Source organism: Zalophus californianus, chromosome 14 (genome assembly GCF_009762305.2).
Source record: "Zalophus californianus isolate mZalCal1 chromosome 14, mZalCal1.pri.v2, whole genome shotgun sequence".
In the NCBI taxonomy this organism is placed as follows: Eukaryota; Metazoa; Chordata; class Mammalia; order Carnivora; family Otariidae; genus Zalophus; species Zalophus californianus.
In genome coordinates, this window is record NC_045608.1 from 71,773,890 (window position 1) to 71,792,619 (window position 18,730).

The 18,730-nt window shown below is 40.1% G+C and overlaps 1 protein-coding gene across 3 annotated transcripts in view; it reads left to right on the forward strand.

The window, feature by feature from the left end:
* The window catches only part of DCC (DCC netrin 1 receptor), a 1,177,272-nt gene that overhangs the window by 321,277 nt on the left and 837,265 nt on the right, over positions 1-18,730 (forward strand). The window lies entirely within an intron of this gene.

Genomic DNA, 18,730 nt, shown 5'->3' on the forward strand with positions numbered 1-18,730 from the left:
GTTCTGCTTTCATGACAAATTTTTATTTCCAGGGCGCCTGGGTGGCTCAGATGGTTAAGCACCTGCCTTTGGCTCAGGTCATGATCCCGGGGTCCTGGGATCGAGTCCCGCACCGGGCTCCCTGCTCCTTGGGAGGCTGCTTCTCCCTCTGCCTCTCTCTCTCTCTCTCTTTGTCTTTCATGAATAAATAAATAAAATCTTTAAAAAATTTTTTTTTATTTCCACAATATTTATATTATGCCCAAAAGAGCACTGTAAAGTTTCTTGATTATCTCTCAAAAATGGCTTACCAATATATTACTGGATTTAAAATTTTTTTTAAAAAAGCAGCAAATATACAAGCAAAAGAAATGGGCAAGTTATGGAGTAAAAGGTTGTCCTCACAGGATAACATTTTTACCACACTCCATTTCAAAGACTGCGAAAGGAGAATCCCAGGTGCATCATGGGTATCATAAAGAGTAAAAACAAAAGTTTATTGGCATGTTTTAATTCTTGACTTCTACTCTAAGTTTATATCTACCAGGTGGCCTGTACTAGATTTACAGCAAGTGTTCAGTGAGTTCCTGACAGAGAATGAGCTCTGACAAGGAAAATTTACTTAAATTCACCATTTTGAAATCAACTGAAACAGCAACACTAGTTTAAAATACATGAGGTTTGACTCTTAACAGACCTTCCTTTTTGTCTTAATTAGTCAAGAGATTCTACTTCCACAAGAATCCTATCCCTCCAATTATTTATCTTTGGAAGCTAGGTATTTATGCTTTTGGAATTGCTTTCATATTTATGTAAGCTAGGTAAGAAAAGGGTAAAACATTATCACAGAGCCATGTTTTTGCTTCAGTATGCATGTTTCACATAGTGGAAAGGAACGAGAGGTTTGGATTCAGACAGTCGTGGGTTTGATCTGCGAGGCACTCACTAGTCTGGCCTGGGCCAAGTCATTAACCTCTCTGAGCCTCAGTTTCCAGTAAAATGGCATGCATTGTTTTATCCCTATAATACAATCATAAATGAGCTTTGCAACCATTCTGAAGTACCTTTGAAGTTTTCATGAAATTATAATTTACATAGCATTTTTACAAGTTCTCATTTAACAAAAATATGTTAGTCCATATACAGTCAAAAATAGTCACTCCAATATTGACCTTCTCTCTTGAACGTGCTGGTAGAGGGTTCGTCATTGATGGTAAGGCCAGACTCTTTTTCTGCCTTACTTCCCTGCCTCCTGGGAATGTCGGGCCTTGGTCCTCAGTCTTGCAGGTTTGTAGGCTTCAGCTGCACCTTTTCAACTTTTTGCATCTAGGCTAACACTTCATGCGCATGTTGGGTCCTCCTTCTGCCCATCCAGCTTGCAGCCTGTAACAAACTTCTATTCACAACTACAGTGCTGAGGAAGGGTGTTGCCCCTTGTTCCCTTGTGTCTGGCTGCCCCTGCCAGAGACTGGGTGTATCTCACGGCTGGGTTGTTAGTCCCGTCTTGCCACCTAGTGATAACTAAGGCTCATTGGTGTTGCTGATCTAACATTCTGTGGCAAGCCCAGGTTTCACGGGCAGGCCCAAAGCAGGAGAAGCACATTGCACTGACATCCTTTAGGTAGGTCTAGAACCCAGTGCCAACTGGGCCTCTCCCACTCGGATTCCATCATTAATGCCTGCAGTAGCCTCTTTGGAAACATCATTGTTTTGGCGCAGTTTACTCTAGTTCTAACCTTTTATCTGGCACAAACATACTACTAAGAATATAAACATGAATTAAACAGTGACCTGTCTTTATAAGAATTCTCGGTTTGGGGGCTGGGGGAGTACTTTTTGATAAGATTTTGTAATGTTTTTCAAAGTAGGTTTAGTCAATATTTTATTCAGTGAACACTGATCAAACCCTTGCTGTGTTCAAGGGGCTTTGTTATGTACTGGCAGAGAGCGTGGAGAGTATGACGTGTGCTGGGAAAAGGGAAACAAGACAAACATAGCCTTGTAAGCAATTAATAAATACAGGGAAAAAATGGAGTAAGAGTTAACTAGAGATATGGTAAAGAGAAAATTGATTCTTATGTAAAAGATCCGGGAAATGTTTATGAAAGAGTTGGCAATAAGGCTGAATCTTGAATTATGAGTAGGAATTAGATGTGTAGAGAAAAGGAAAAAAAAAAAAGACTTTCCAGTTTAAGTAAAATGTGTGAGTAAAAGTTTAAAGGCAAGAACATCTGTGGTGTTACTTACAGATCGATGGAGTTAGTAGGATGCTGGAATAGCTCCTATAAGCCCCCAAGACTCAGCTGTGCACGTCTCTTCTGACTTGCTATTTGGTGACATCATGTCTGTAGCTTGAAAAGAGGTCTGATGGAGTATTTATACCACAGAAATTGGTAAACGCTGCAAATCAAGACCCTTTCTCCCTAGAGAACCAGTCATTAAACATTTTCTAGCATACCCTGGGCTAGAGTGATCTTTTCCTCAAAGAAACACTCATAGAAGACTGCAGTTTCTGTCATTTATCAGATGAGAACTCTGTGGCTCAGTTAGATTAAATGAGTCGCCCCATATCACATAGCTAAGTATAGAAGCAGACCTAGAACCCATATTAATAACATTCTACTATAGGAATTTAATACCAGTGAGCTTTGTGATTCTGGATATGTACCACTATGTACAGATGTCAGAGAAGGAGGACATTGGGTCTTAAAATTCTTAGTGGCTGTGCCAAAATCTGTTTGTCCCAAGTGTCCATTCATATACCTACACTTGAAACGGGATGTGTGTGCCCAATCTCTGATGTCCATTTCTAGGTTTTACTAGGGTTGAAGGAAAGGGAACAAGAAAGAAGAGAGAGTTAACTTGGAAATTAACAACCTTAAGGACAAAAATAAGGAAACTTTAATAGAAAAAATCTGGAAAGATTAACTTCAAGACTCTACAACAGAAGAAATGCCCTGGGATCAGGAGACCTTTGGCATACAGTTTTGTTAACCTATCTAGGTTTCAGTGTCCTGAAAAGGAGTGGGCATCTAGGTAGTTGCTTTGAAGTGTTATTCCTTTTCTGATTCTGTATCTTTCCTAAGTATTTCATATGATATGATGAACAAGACATTAATGATAGAGCAGAGACACTGAGGAGGGTGGGATAGACCAAGTGACTTCTTTCTCAATACCTGAAGTTGCCAAAATAGAAAATTTTCAGCTTATACATGTAAATGATTTGGGGAACTCCATTTCCATCTGCTGGAAATTTATACCTTTTATCTCTGTGTTGATCGTTTCTGGCATTGTTGCAATTTGGATAATAGCCTAAGAAACAATGAGGTAGGGAATGGAGTGGGGGGATGAATTCTTAACAGCACCCTCAAAGGAAGGAGATCACAAGGCTGGCTTTTGAATCCACAGTAGGAATCCCTTCCATGGTAGTAACCCAACTTTCCTAGGCACTTAGGAAAGTGTACTGGCCTCCTGGGAACTGCATCTTCCATGCAGCTTCTGGAAAAACGGTAGCTGCTTGTGGCAGGGGGTGGGGGAGAGAGTTAAATGCAAATGAATATCTGGTCATATATCACAATAGGAGAATATTGACAAATAAGGCCCCACTGACCCTATATGTCTTTAGCTCTATAAATTTGGCTGTGAGAATCCAATAAAGCTGATGGAGTAAGCCATCACTGAAATGTTCCTGATGATCAAAGAGAAGCAAAAGACAGTTAAATATAACAGTCACACAGTGGCTAAGAATTGGAACTCTGGAGGACAACAGATCATGGTTTGACGCTCTATAATTTTAAGCAAAATAGCCCTTTGAGATTTATGAAAAAGAATAGTATTGGGGTATTAATTGATGTTAGGGCTAAAATAAAAAGGAGTTATTGTATGTAAAGAATCCAGCACAGTTCTTGGCTCTTAAAAAAATATTTACTAAATAGCAATAAGTTAGGGTTCTAGAGTTAATGTTATGGTGATAATAAACATGGTCATCATCATGATGAGCTCCCTTGCCTCTCTCAGTTGTCTGTCCAGATCCCCCCTTCCCCTCTCTTCCTCCCTTTCTGTCTCCCCTTATATCTTTGTTCTGTTTCCTTGTCCCAGCCGTCACCAACATCATCTGTAAATCTTAACCATCCCCAGTTCTCAGTCCATTTTTTACTGCTTCCCCCTCTCTGTGCAGAAAAATGCACATTTCTATCTGCACAACAAATCTGCACATAATTCCGGGAGTGCATTAGTAATCTGTTCAAAATAAGTGGAGGAACTTTGACTAAAGATTAATTTAGTTCCAAATACTATATTGATTAAATAATATCTTTAAAAGGTTACTTAGATACACGAGAGGGTCAATATAATGTTTCATTTATTCAACTGTTTATATATATATGTATGTATATATATACACACACACGCACACACCACACATACATGTATATCCATAAGTATTTGAAGTCTATTTCTTTTATCTGTTGTATGATACTGCATCGTATCATATACATTTTATTTATCCATTTCTAAATGATGAAGCAAAGACATCATTTACTCATTTCAACAGCATTCAGCTAGTGCTTGTAGAGTGTCCATTCTGTTACAGCCCTCTGGTAGTGTGAAATGCAGAGAGGAAGCTGACTTGGTAACTGACTTAGGATCAGGGATGACAAGATACATGCACACTTCCTACCACTGTTACACGGGGTAGAAAGATCAAGAAGAGGTAGAGGGCTTAGCTGATTTCAGATGGTGAGCACTGCAGTGGAGGATAAATAAAGGCTTTGCAGACAAGAAAGCCTGGAAATTGGCGCTCAAAAGAATTGGAGCAGGGGTCACAGCATGAGCAAGGTCGGGCTGGAGAGACCAGTGCAAACACAGGAAACACATAGTGCTTCAGTTGACTCAAATAAGAAGAGTTTTAAAAGTGCAGAAGAGGCAAGAAGGAGGGCCTGACATGCCAAGCTGAGACTGAGACCTAATATGTCAGTCAATGAAGGTTTTATCTTTGTGGTCATGTGCTCATTGCCCAAGGAAGAAAAGCCCTCAGAAGAAGGCAGGAGGGAGGGGGCTTAGAGCATCCACACTGGAGCAAAAGGGAACCTATCCAGGAGTAGCTGGGTGATGAGGTTGCTGTGTGCAGGGTGAGGTGTCTCACCCTGATAAGGAAATACCTCTCATCTCCCTCCAAATGCAAAGAACAAAAATCTCAGACCTTCTCTCACCCCATGTTGTTGCAAGAAGGACCCAGCCAGCATGTTTCTGGTATTTTTATTTCTCTGGATTTTCCAATATACTCACTGGAGTTCCTTCAGTCAGTTCAAGAAGCCAAACATGCCATACCCTAGTTTGGACACAGTCATAGTGAGTCCAACAAGATTTTAGGAATGTGGGACAGCAGAACAACCATGCTTCTGCAGCTCTGCGTGGTTCTTCCCACGAGCCCATTGAGTGTTTCACCTCACTGTGCTTCGGTCTCACTGGGTGTCTTAGCTTGTTCAGGCTGCTATATAAAAGATACCATAGACCGGGTGAGATGTATTTCTTCCCAGGCTTGAGGCTGGGAAGTGTCAGATCAAGGCACCGGCAGATTTGGTGTCTGGTGAGAACCCACTCCCACTTCCTGGTTTATAGATGGCTATCTTCCTACTGTGTCCCTGCATGGAAGAGGTGAGGGAGCTCTCCAGGACCTCTTTTATAAGAACACTAATTTCATTTAGGAGGGCTCCACTCTTGTGACTTCATCACCTACAAACACTCTACTTCTTACTATTATCCCATTGGGGGTTAACATTTCACCATAGGAATTTGAAGGGACAGAGGCATTGAATCCATAACACTGGGTTTGGCTCTGTCATTCATCTTTTATCTACTCACTTTAGTGAGCCCCAGGGAACCATAATGCCTTACAAGAAGATCCGTAAATTGTGTGTGTGTGTGTGTGTGTGTGTGTGTGTGTGTGGTAATAGCAGCTACAGCAGTAACAGTAGCTTGGTTAGAAAGTGGCATGAAAATTTGTGGTGGGACAATACTTTTAAATTTATGTCATGTTATCCTTTCAGGAAATGATCATTAGGGCTCTGATTATGGGAGCATAGACTTCCCGTGGGGGCTAGGATACGCAAGTATTCAAAACTTTCCTCCTGCTGGGAACTATCCAAGTTTCTGAGGACACAGAGAATAATAAAATAGAAAAATAATGAGGAAGAGGAAAGTGAATATAATTATTATATTTCATTGTTTCTAAGGCACACATTTTCATATTTTACCATCTTTGAATATTATTGTCATTGTTGGGCAGGTAGAAGAAATGGCGTAATGATCATAGTCTGTGCAAATGCACACAGCCTTACGGATTTACTTTATTCTGGACAGAATAGGGAAGTACTATTTTAAGAAACACAGTATCATAGTTTTTCCTAAAGTCAGAGAGTAGTACAACTATATGGAAAAATCACAGATATCCACAGTTCTGATTCAAAAAGTGATTAAGAAGTCAGAGTCTGAGTGTAAAGAAGTTCTAGGAATAATTTACTCATACTTTTGCTTGTATTTTCCTTTTTATGTATGACCAGAGTGACATGTGATAAAAAAAAATGTATAAACCAAAATTCTGTGTGACAAGAAAGGATTGTGCCGTGGTTCCATTATCTTTCTTAGTGGCATAAAACTTATCAGTGAATCCTAAGTTAATGTTTTTAATTTAAATAGAACAGTAACTGCCACACACTCTGATAAATGCCATATTTGAAATCTGCACAAAAAACTGGTGAACGATAGAGCTTCTGGACACTTGGGGTTTGCCAGAGGAGAGGACATAAGACAGAGGGAATTCAAGGATGAGTAGGAGTTTTTCAGTTGAGAAAGAACATTCCAAACAGAGGGTGAAATACTGCCTTTCTGATCATCTGTTAACTTCTTTCCCATCTGCTGGTTGCTCTAGGTTCTTTACCTCAACACTTGGAATATGGGCGCTGATTATTACTTTATACCTTCCAGCTGAAGACCAAAGATATTTAACCAGGTAGCTTTTGCACCTCTTTGATTGCCCAGGAGAACGCATGGAACAGCTGGTTTTCAATCTCTTACATCCTAATCCATTTTTGAAGGTTTAGAGCTCCAAGCCTTTGCATTCTTTCTCTTTAGGTGATAAAATCTAAACTACATTTTTAAAGTGATTCATTTATGCCACCACTTTTCCTAGCTTTCATACACAGGATGACTCCTGCTGGATGAATTAATTCTTTCATTTTATTAGAGGCTAAAGGAACATTTTTATTTGGAAACCTTGAAATTAGTATCAGGTTGCACCATTAAAGGATCAATTTCCCTCCATATTGTCAGTAGTGCCGTATATATCAATTCTTTTTTCTTTTTTTTTTTAGATTTTATTTATTTATTTGACGGAGAGAGATCACAAGTAGGCAGAGCAGCAGGGAGAGGAAGGAGAAGCAGGTTCCCTGCTGAGCAGAGAGACTGAAGCGGGGGCTTGATCCCAGGACCCTGGGATCATGACCTGAGCCGAAGGCAGACGCTTAACCCACTGAGCCACCCAGGCGCCCCAGTACATATCAGTTCTTGTTACTGAAAGCCATGATAGAGACTGTGATTTGTAGTTGTGGGCAGTCTGGTTAGGGAGAAAATATCTAATCACAAGGGCAATCATGAAGCAATAGAGGGTGGGGAAGAGGGAGTGGCTAACAGATCCTTAGTTTAGTGGCGATTGGAGCCAATAAGGAACCATTATCATGGCAGGCCGAGGGGAATGGCAGTGAAGGACTGAGCAGGAAGCGTCATCGTTCACCCCATCTTAGTGTGCCAGGGCTGCCACAACAAAATACCACACATGGGATGACGCAAACAACAGAGATTTATCTTCTCATGGTTCTGGCGGCCAGAAGTCTGAGAACAAGTTTAGAGAGAGAGAACAGGGTGTGGACAGCATGGTTTCCTTTGAGGCTCTTCTTGTTCTGACGGATGGCCCCCTCCTCTCATTGCCTCACGTGGTCTCTCTTCTGCGCACACACTTCCTTATGTGCACACATGTCTCTGTGTCCACATTTCATCTTTTTATACAGACATCAGATTGAATTAGGGCCCACCCCAGCAGCCCATTTTAACTTCATACCTCTTTAAGGACCTGTCTTCAAATATAGTCATATTCTGAGATTCTAGAGCTTAGGACTTCAACATATGAATGGGGGTTGGGGGAGGTGGGCAAGGACACACTTCAACCCATAACATATCTTCTTGTCTCTTCAGGGTTAAGCTGTGAACCTAAATTGTGAGAGACTCTAAGCTTTATGCTCCAGGCATCAAAGTTTCTGCAATAACTTGAAAATGCTTCATGTTGCATCAAGACTAGGAACCCCTCTTTTTACCAAAGGAGTCTATTCCACCGGCTTCACTCAATTGCTTTTATTGTTTATCTGCAGCTGCTATAGATATAAGCTACCCAGCCTTAAACATTCCATACAAGACTAAAAAATGAATTTGTCCCTGCTGAATTGTGGAACTGAAGTGTTCCTAAAGGTGAATGTGCCATATTAGATTGTTGAATCTGCACCTTTTCACGTTAAATCCATTAATCAACTGCACCTTTAAACAACCACTCTGTCTTTATATGTATATAATATTTTTAAAGGGAGGGGGAGAACATAGACCAAGAAGAGTAAATTAAAATTTATTCAAGCACAGTTGTTGTGGATGAAAAACACAGTTCTGCTTGGTGGAAATGAGACACCAGGGACTTGGTGAGCCTACTTGTTGTGGGTGAACATTGAGTCAGGCAGTCTTAAGAGGAGGTGAAACCTATCTTATTTAATGCATTGGTAAATTAACAATTGAGCTATAGTGTTTCCTACCTTCATTGAAAATGGCAGGATCTAAGTGGAACCTTTGAAACAAAAAAGATTAAGTTTCATTTCCTATGACCTTGAGCAAATGGATGGTAGTTTCTGCAGTTCGATTCAGTGTCTTTGAGCCACAGAAGGAATGATATTATACTGCTTTGCCTGTTATTGAAAACCTTCAAAACAAAACAAAACAAATGTTCATTTGTATTTAAGGCAGTGTAAAAAATAGCCTATAGAATCTGCGTTTTATATATAGATTCATCAAATAATTTTTTTCAAAAGCAGAGGCACTCTGTTACAAATTAAAGTTATAAAATTTTTCTCCAATGAGAACTTAATAAGATTATCCAAGTTCTGTCTTGCAGGAAAATTAAAATAGTTCTTAAAAACAAAATAAAACACATTTCTTCAAGAAGTTTCAGTGAGGCACTTCTATTTAGTGCCTTCGTCCCTATATATGGGGGTATATTCCTGAAATTTTTTGCATAAATAGGCTTTTTTGAAGCGCTAAATCGACTTATTCCCCTGCCTGTCCCCTCCATTAACTATATATACATACATATTTAATTATATCTATCAATGTGTTATATCTTTTATCTTTATAAAACATTATGTATCAATATATATTTTATAATACAAGTTTATATAATACATATATAAAATATAACATATAGAATGTTTAATACATCGATACACAATCTGTATTTATATATGCCATATAAAATATTTCAATATAACATGCTATTTTAGACATTATATATTACATAGTGCTTACTATGCATTATATATTATACATTATACATATACATAGTAAAATATGATGCGTAAAGTTAGTACAACTAATTACTAGCTTACTTTCATAAGGTGAAGTAAAATATTAAGTGGATATCAAGCCACACAATTCTTTACAATAGACATTTGAGACAGGGTACATTTCTCATACACAGGTAGCAAGAACTGATTGCAAAAATATCAAGGGAGGGACCTGGGTTCTGAACTTGAGTGGTGTCTTGGCCTGTTCCCTGTGGGTAAATGATTTTCTTCGTATCTGAAATTTCTCACTCTCAAAGTAAAAAAAATATGTCCTCTTTCCATGTTTTTTGGGGTTTCTGTATAAAGAGTGCACTAGACACCCAAGAGGGTGGAAGTAGAGTGAGGGCATAACCTGATGAGGAACTTTACTTATTCTCTTATTCTACCAATGTAATTCCATCTCCCAAGCTGATCCAGCATTCAGGCTGTACTCAGGACAGATAGTTCCATGTATTTAATTCCCTTTCTTTGAGACACATCTGTGCCTTTACTTACCCTGTTGTCATTGCTCTGGTATTCCTTTCTTCTCTCTCAGTTATTTAAATTCTATCCAAACTTAAGCTCTGATTCAAGAACCACCACCTCCATGAGGCTTTTTCAGACTATCCTGAAACAAATTTGTCTCTCAGTTTAAACATCCTATAGGATCGCTACTCTGTAGCTGGGCATTTGCATGTTTACTAATGTAACACAGATGTAACATGGTCGCACCTACTGGGCGGTACAAATGATGTCATGGCAAAATTCTATTTTATTTTATTTTATCTCATTTTGTATCTCTGGGCCATTTATGTTTCCAGGAGCACACAGCTCCTATCCCATATAACTGAAGGATCCCAAGACACTGATTTCCCCAAGAAAGACCTCATAGACCTACCTTCAGAAACAAGGTCCGTCGGGGCGCCTGGGTGGCTCAGATGGTTAAGCGTCTGCCTTCGGCTCAGGTCATGATCCCAGGGTCCTGGATCGAGTCCCGCATCGGGCTCCCTGCTCCCTGGGAGCCTGCTTCTCCCTCTGCCTCTCTCTCTCTCTCTGTCTCTCATGAATAAATAAATAAAATCTTTAAAAAAAAAAAAGAAACAAGGTCCCTCATGTCCTTGTGATGTGGCTTTCTCCTGGATGTCCGCAGGCCATTGGAGGGAAGCATCTCTCTGCTATCTGCCATGGTGCCCACTGTGAGATTTCCTCATCTCGTAAGATTAAAATTCAGAGAAGATTCTGTCACTGCTTCACTCTATCCCCTAGTCCCTCAAATGCATGACAGTTGAAAGTCCCTCTCCCAAATACTGCACCACACATTGTCCCCACACTCTCTGTCTTGCCTCCTTTGCTGTCCCTTGTCAAACACAGAGCTTTCATGCACATGAAAAGAGAAGTATAAGCAGTTTCTAGTGCTACCCTCTAAGTTGGGTCCATGAGGAGACTTAATCACAATCCTGGCCTTGCGACACATGCTCAATAGAATCTTTTTGATAAGACCATAGTACAAGTAAGGCAAGGACCTTGACTTTGTTACACATATAGTCTGTTACTTTTTCTCCATCTTTTCTTTTATTCCTATTACTAATTATAAGTGCCATCATTTACCCCAAGGGTTTCCCAAGAGGATGGTATTAAGAGATTAACATTTGAAGTAAAAATCCATCCTTAGTACTAGAAAAAATAAATCAAAATTCATGTCCCCGCACATGAGGAGTCAGAAATGCCCTCTTCAGATCTCTCAGATAGCACACTGTCCTATCATGATTCTCTTCTAAGGAGAGACTTAGAAACTCTTTATTTTGTGCCCGTCATATTTATAGAAGGTGAAATGTGGTGGATGCAGGCTGGCTTGGTCCGAGACCCATCAGAGTTTGTCTTTTTCCCTTGTGTACTGATAGAGACAAGGCAAAGTAGGAGAATAAAGTGAGTGACCCGGTATTATGGAGCAAGATTGAGTCTATGCTGAGACAGAAATCAGGCTGTGCTCTGAGATCAGCGCATGATTCAGTGTGCCACGCTCTCTCTGATGTTCCCCACAGCGTGTGTGAAGCAAGTGCCAAATGCAGTTTCCAATCCCCACGGGTGCTCCAATTGGCTGAGTCCCTTCTCCTCCTGGCTTCTGTTGGTCTGAGCATTGCTCATGGAGATTATGCTGCTGGACTTCGCCACATGGCGGTGGCTACATTTCAGTGTTAGCTGAAATCATTTCCTGGGATTCTGTACCAGAAAGAATTTTCTGAGGGTCCCCTAGGCGAGGGTCAACATTTTCTCGGTGCAAGTGATCACTGCATTATATTGATAGTCGGGATTTTATTTTAACCAGTGGGGCTCCAGCGAGCAGGGCTCTAGCCTACCTGAAGTGGTATGAAGTTTTCTTTCTCTGCAATCTGCCCGTCTTGCTTCAAACAGATCTGCTTCACTTTAGGCCAGGTTTCAGTGTGTTAAAGACAGCTGGGTAGATGTAAATGCCACTGATAGACCAAGAGATGCGTCTCCTAATCCCTTCTTGGCTAGAGAGATTGCATGTTAATTCTGTGTTTATACATCAATTTCTGCCTGGAATAGAGACCACCTCATGGGTGGGGACTGTGTCTTCTTTTTCCTTATTGCCAGGAATCCTAAATATTGTGCTGGATGAACTGGATTGTACTAGCTGAAATCCCTTGCCTATCACATAACCTCTCTAGGTCTGAACTTTTACAGTGTAAAATGGTGGAAGAATTGATTATTCATTGATTAATCACACTCCCAGAGTGATCATTCTGTAATTCTATATTTTGATTCTCTTTGACTAGAGGTGGTTCTGTCTTTAATTCTCAGCCACGTAAGAGAGGCCCCACTCACTCTGTATTTCCTGTGTGCAGAATGGGATGAGTTTGAGTTATCCATTACAGAGGAAAGTAAAACTGAATATTTTTTAGTGTCACAAAACAAATTTATGGGGAAGGGAGGAGTGTTAATTCAGGTGAGGCCCCAATTATGGTTTTTCCTGCCAATGCATCTCCTCTCGCAGAGATAGAGGCCATGACAAGGTTTGTCCTCAGAGTTTTCATTCAAGTTGCAATTAATTCTCAAAAGGACTTTGGTTCATGCAGTCATTGGCTTATGTTTTTGAGTAGATGATCCAATAATCAAACCCTTATACATATACTCTTTATCTTTACATAAAACCTTTTATCTGAATGACCCTGGCACAGAGTGGGCCCCATTCACCATTCCTGATTCAGAAGCATTTAAGTAGTTACACCTAAAGGCTAAATACTTTCCATTTGTGTCGGTGACCCAGAACTTGAAAGTGATCTTCTTCTCACCTTCTAGTTCTACATTGTCATGATTACAAAATTTTGTTTTCTAATTACTCTGAGAAGCATGATGGGGTTAAAAGGTCACTTCACATCACTTTAGTTCTGCACATCTTCTGCTTCAGGTCAGTGGACTCCATTCAATGAGAAGTAACTGTAGCAGAGTTTTGTTTTGTCTTTACAAGTGTTTTTCTGTAGAAGTAATTGGGAAAATGGAAAAGGTGAAAAAACGTTACCTGGATCATCCATTCTGGACAAGACTAATTACTGCTTCAGAATATATTTTTTTTCTTTAAAGATTTTATTTATTTATTTATTTGAGAGAGAGAGTAGAGGGGAGGGGCAGAGGGAAAGGGAGAGAGAATCCCAAGCAGACTCTGCGCTCAGTATGGGATCTGACGCGGAGCTTGATCCCAGGAAACTCTGTACTCGTTAAACACTGACTCTTCATTCTCTTCCCACTGCATCCCCTGGTGACCACTATTCTACTTTCTATCTCTGAATTTGACTACTTTAGTGGAATCATACAATATCTGTCCCTTTGTGTCTGGCTTATTTTACTTAGCATGTCTTCAGGGTTCATCTACATTGTAACATGTATCAGAATTTCACTCCATTTTAAGGCTTAGTAATATTCCATTTTATGTATATACCACACTTTGTTTATCAATTTGTCCACCAGTGGACATTTGGGTTCTTCCATCTTTTGGCTATTGTGGATAATGGTGCTATGAACATTGGTATACAAATATCTGTTCAAATCCCTACTTTCCAATTCTTTGGGGATATATACCTAGGAGTAGAATTGCTGGATCATGTGATAATTCTATGTTAAATTTTTTGAGGAACCACCATACTGTTTTCTACAGTGGCCACATCATTACCTTCCCTGGATCAGGCCTGCAGAACATTTTATCCAGTGACTCTAAGTGAGTCTCTAGTGGTGACAAAGCTTACTTGCATTCTCCCAGTGCACCACTTTTTATTTGTGTTTATGCAGTGCTTCACCAACTTAAGCTATTTAAATTTTTAATCTAAAAAGTCATTCTGATAAGAACTCATTTAGTCAGGAACCAAATGAACCAGTCCAAAACAAGTGCAACTTTTGGACATGTGCTGATGCCCTGAGCTTTGGAATGTATTAAATAATTTAGCTTCCCAATTATGCTTCACTTAGGCTTTCACTAAAGCTCCATACATGCTTTTGAACCACTGAATCCAATATATTTCTTGTTTTAAAATAAAATTTTTAAAGTTAAATTATAATTTTAAAAAGTGGAATGGGAAGGGGTACCCCGAGCCTTACAACAATACAGTTTCATCCCCGCCAGCGTAACCACTGATAATGGATGTATACAAAGGATCAGTGATGCACAGGTTGTAAAGAGCAAATGGAAAGCTTATTTGGTATTTTGTAGCCTGTCATTCCTGTTCTACAGATTTGGCCCGTGAAATCCACAGATTAAATGATTGGCCTGAGTCTAACCATTTTGGGTTGTATGAGGACTGGGGAGTGATCCAGAAGTTCTTGTCTTCTAAATCTTGGCTAGCCAGTCAGTGGCGAGGAATTGGAACCCAGTTCTCCTGAGTCCCAGCTCAGTTTTCTTTCTGTTCCATCACACCACACCTTTACTTGGAGGGTAAATGTATTAGTAGACTTGCGTTTTTTGTTTGTTTTTTAAAGATTTATTTGTTTATTTATTTGAGAGACAGAGTGAGCAGGGGGAGGAGCAGAGGGGGACAGAGAGAGAATCTTAACCAGACTCTGCTGAGTGTGGAGCCCGATGTGGGGCTTGATCTCAGGGCCCTGAGATCGTGACCTGACGCAAAACCAAGAGTCAGACGCTTACCCAACTGCGCCACCCACGTGCCCCTAGTAGCCCTTTGTTTTAAAGAAGTGAAGGAGGGCCTTACCAATCATTTTGCCCCATCTCTTCCCACAATTGCTTAATTAGTTTATTTTTGCTTGGCAACAAAAGGGATTTTCACAAATCATTGCTTTTCCATGCGTGCTTCTAGCCTTCTCCATCTACCCCCCACCCCCACCCCCCACAACTAAATGTTGTGAAAGGGAGAATCCTTGAAATGACTAATCACTAATCAAACTGGGACAGGCAGGTAAAGCAGAAGCACTATCTGATTGCCTGCTCCTGGGAGTCACCTGAACCAATATTGACTCTGTCACATCACCCATGTGACTGCATTTCTCTGGTTCAAGTTTACAGCACCTTGCAGTAAAATTTTGAAAGAGACCAAAGTGAATCTGAGGGTCACCTAGGTGACCCCAGGGTCAAGGTGGCAAAGCTGTGACTGCAATCACATAATAAAGGAGAAAAAAATCAGTATCACCTATAGGGTCTTTCTTAACCATCAAATTGCAGATTTGAGTTTGTGCAGCCAGGTGTTCACCCAGGCTGAAAGGGCAAGGCTCTTTCCTGTGACCATCACGCAAACCTTATTGGCACAAGTCTGGTGGGGAACAAATAACGACCTAATGCTAAACAAGTCAGAGTGGTCTCAGAACCTCAGGAAGGCTCTGGAATCAAGACAACAGGTGCCTTTGATGGTGGAGGTGCAGAAGAAAACAGAGTGCAAGTAGGATGAGTGGAACTGAATACAGAACATTAGACCTACAGACTCTCCATGATCCCACAGAGCTGAGGATTAGAGTTCCCCAGCTGCAGCAAAAGAGGGAATACACACTTCCCAGAGACATTACATCAGAGAGGATCAACACTTAGCGATCACCAAGAGAGGTCGAGTGGGGATGAGAAATTGTACGGAGAATAGGGGATTAGGTGAAAGGTCTGCAAACTGGATGGTGATATCTCACAATCTCTCCATCCTTTTGGTTCTTCTCATCTGGGCAAATGGAATGTTTCCGCAGTCTCCCCATGGGAGATTGGAGAATTCCTGTCTGAGAAATTGCCCTGCCCAAAGGAAAAGACCCAAGGTGCTCACCTTAGGAGTTGCCTACCAAACATCTAGAGTGAAGCCTGCAGTCAACAAGCCCCATTTGTACACACAAGATTTTCAGAAGATGGATCTATCTATCTATCCATTCATTTTTAAATAGATATGGATGTCTAAGGATCACCAAATACCTGTAAAATCTTTTAAAATAAAGAATGCAAAAGCAGCAAATAGAAAGGAATCCAAAAGGATCCAAAATCATTCAGGAAGCAGAAGGAATCTTAAAACAAGTGGAATCAAACTTAAATTAACATTCTGAGAGAGATAAGATATAAAGCAACCATCAAACAGGAACACTCAGTTATAAAATAAGAGGGAAAACTTATGAAAAATAAGACAAAGTACTCAGAAACTAAAAGCTGATATTCCTGATAGAGGGGAAGAAAAATGCAATGGAAGAATTGGAGGGTAATGTTGAGGAAGTTCTGCACAGATGACAAGACAAAAAGGGTGCAAGGTAGGAACAACAAAAGATATTAGCATATCAGTCTGCAATAGTGGTTCTATAACTTTATGTACATCAGAATCACGCAGAGGGCTTATTAGCACATGGATTGCTGGGCGCCTCCCATAGTTTCTGATTCAGAAGGTCTGGTGTGCCCCCCAGAAGGCACATTTCCAGCAAGTCCCCAAGGTGATGCAGATGCAGCGGATCTGGACTAGACTTTGAGAACGCTGTTCTAGCAGAGTAAACATCTGAATAGCGGCAGTTCTCAACAAAGAAATCCAGAAAGCAGAGGGGGAGGAAATGGTAAAAGGAGTAATTCAAGAAGGGCATGGATTTCTAGATTGAAAGGGCACATTGAGTGCCCAGCACAATAAGTGAGAGAAGATTCATCCCAAAGGGACATAATGATGACATTCCAGAACTTTGGGGATAAATACTTCCAGGATAAACATGCCCAGAAAGAAAAAAAATAAAAGTTCACATACAAAGAGTAAGAAATCAAAATGGACTCACACTTCTGAATAGCAACACTGATATAACCCTGAAGGAATGTATTCAATGAATTAGGAGAAGTGATTTTCAAAGTGCAATTTCTATGTGCAGCCAAATTTCAAATAGGCTTAAGGTCTTTTTAAACATTCATTTCTTAAAAATTTTACCTCCTCTGAACTCTTTCTCACGAAGCTACTTGAGAATGTGCTTCTACCAAGAGTGTATATGGGGTAGGGGGCAATAAAGAAGCCTCAGGATCCAGAAAAGATGCAAAGGGAATTCTCTGGACAATGCTAGAAGGAGAGCTTTCAGGTGACAGCTGAATGGCAGGCTGTCAAGGCTGGAGTGAATGGTAGTGGCACCTCTTAATGGACCCTGATGTGTTCACCTTTATCGGACAAAAAGCTGCAGTTCTCTAAAGGAGTTTAGAGGGTTAATTAATGAAAATTGCATAGAAAATAAGGCATGGAGGGATGGGGTAACTGGGTGATGGACATTAAGGAGGGCATGTGATGTAATGAGCACTGGGTATTATATAAGACTGATGAATCACAGAGCTGTACCTCTGAAACCAATATACATTATATGTTAATTAAAAAAATAAAGTGTTAACCTTAAAAAAAAGGAAGAAAATTAGGCAAATAAAAAATGTAGTAACCCTAGCTAAAATTAAAATTTGTATAAGAAAGCATATTTAATCATTGCACACTATGTGACCCTACAATGAACATAGGCATATTAATGTTTTAATGTATTTTTATTTTTTATTTTTATTTATTTTTTAAGATTTTATTTATTTATTTGACAGAGAGAGAGAGAGAGAGAGCACAACCAGGGGGAGCAGCAGAGGGAGAGGGAAAGCAGACTCACCAAGCAGGGAGCCTGATATGGGGCTCGTTCCCAGGACCCTGGAATTATGACCTGAGCCAAAGGCAGATGCTTAATGACTGACCCAGGTGCCCCATGTTTTAATGTATTTTTAAATAATGCTACATTTATACTGCAAGAAAGCAAGAGAAGTATGTTTTAGATAGGGTGAGACAGTATTCAAAACAACTGCCCTACATTCTTACTTTCCATAGTAGAAAGTCATTAAACAATATTTACAATGGAAAAAGTCAAGAAATAATAATTTTATTTAGAATGAGAAAAGAATCAATAAGAGTTGAATGTGGTCACTCCTAAAAGTGTAATTTTTATCTGAGTAGGGCTATGTCAGCAGATGGTTGTTTTATCATTAGAGCCTGGAAGTTTAATTTGACATTTACTGTGGACATATATTGTTTTGCTGTTAATAAAAATTCTTAAAGGGAAGAAATAAAAGAAACTTAATCTCAGGCATGGACAAGCTGGAGAAGACTGAGAGGAAGGAGTGGATGGAAGAGAGATCTGGATTCCCTCCAGAGGTGCCTTGGGTTTCAGAAGAAGTCTAGAGAGCGATTCTAGACAGCTACAGACTTGAGCCCTCTGTATAAGAGAAAGAGCCCATTTGTTCCAATTCTTTTGAACTCAAATCTGTTCCAATTCTTTTGAACTCAAATCTGGGGGAGGAATATATTTTAAAATCATCTATTTTCTGTATAAATCAGATCAGTGGTCCAAATGTTTCAAAGCAAAAATCCTAGCGGCCCCATCTCCTTGTTATCATCATGACTGTTTGATGTGGGCGTTGGTTTAATGGAGCCAGGGGCGTGGAATGACTCCATTCAGATACAGCCCTTACCTGAATGCTTTGTAAATGTCCTTCCTCCATCACTGAAGACAGAACAGCCTCTCAGGTGCTGCACCTCCACCATCTCCTCATCAAATTCCTGACCCAAAGAAGTCAGACAGACCAGTAGACAGTGTTATTGGCCCTGTTGGGACATGACTGTAGGTTGTTGATGTCTCCTTATGGGCCT